Below are 580 nucleotides of genomic sequence, written 5' to 3'. Positions count from 1 at the left end.
GCATGTATAATATCTGTTCAGTTTCTAAACCAGTTAAGAAAGCACCACTTAAAACAACATCAAGCTGATAGAATAGGGTGTACATGGAAGATTCCTTTTGAAAATCTTTAACCTTACAATATAGAGGTTATACATGTAATCTGCGGCAGCTTTATTGCTCTACACAAGTGATCAATGCAACAATGAGCTATATTATACACCCCATTATTAACTAACCTTTTCTCTGAGCTGTTGACGGGGCTTGTGGATGTTGTGATTATTATATGCTTATCTAATTTTAATTATCTCCATAACAGTTTTATCATATATTATAGTTAAGTGTGTTGTTGAAGTATTTTGTACCATATAAATCAATTACATTCAGAAACATAACTGAGGGACCTGCTAGGGCTAGCAAACAAACTTTAAAATTGTCTCTTTAATCTCTGGGCCTGGGGGATTATTTATGGTTAAACACATAATGTTGTTTTACTCATCAATGATGTTCCAGCATTTATATTGTGGCTGCTCTATTAGAGTATATTGTCCACTTTATAGTTAAGTTGCTCCGGTCCTCTCTGACGTAACACTTTGGCACCCC

Source organism: Dysidea avara, chromosome 4, assembly GCF_963678975.1.
Source record: "Dysidea avara chromosome 4, odDysAvar1.4, whole genome shotgun sequence".
Classification (NCBI taxonomy): domain Eukaryota; kingdom Metazoa; phylum Porifera; class Demospongiae; order Dictyoceratida; family Dysideidae; genus Dysidea; species Dysidea avara.
Note: the sequence above shows the minus strand (reverse complement) of the source record.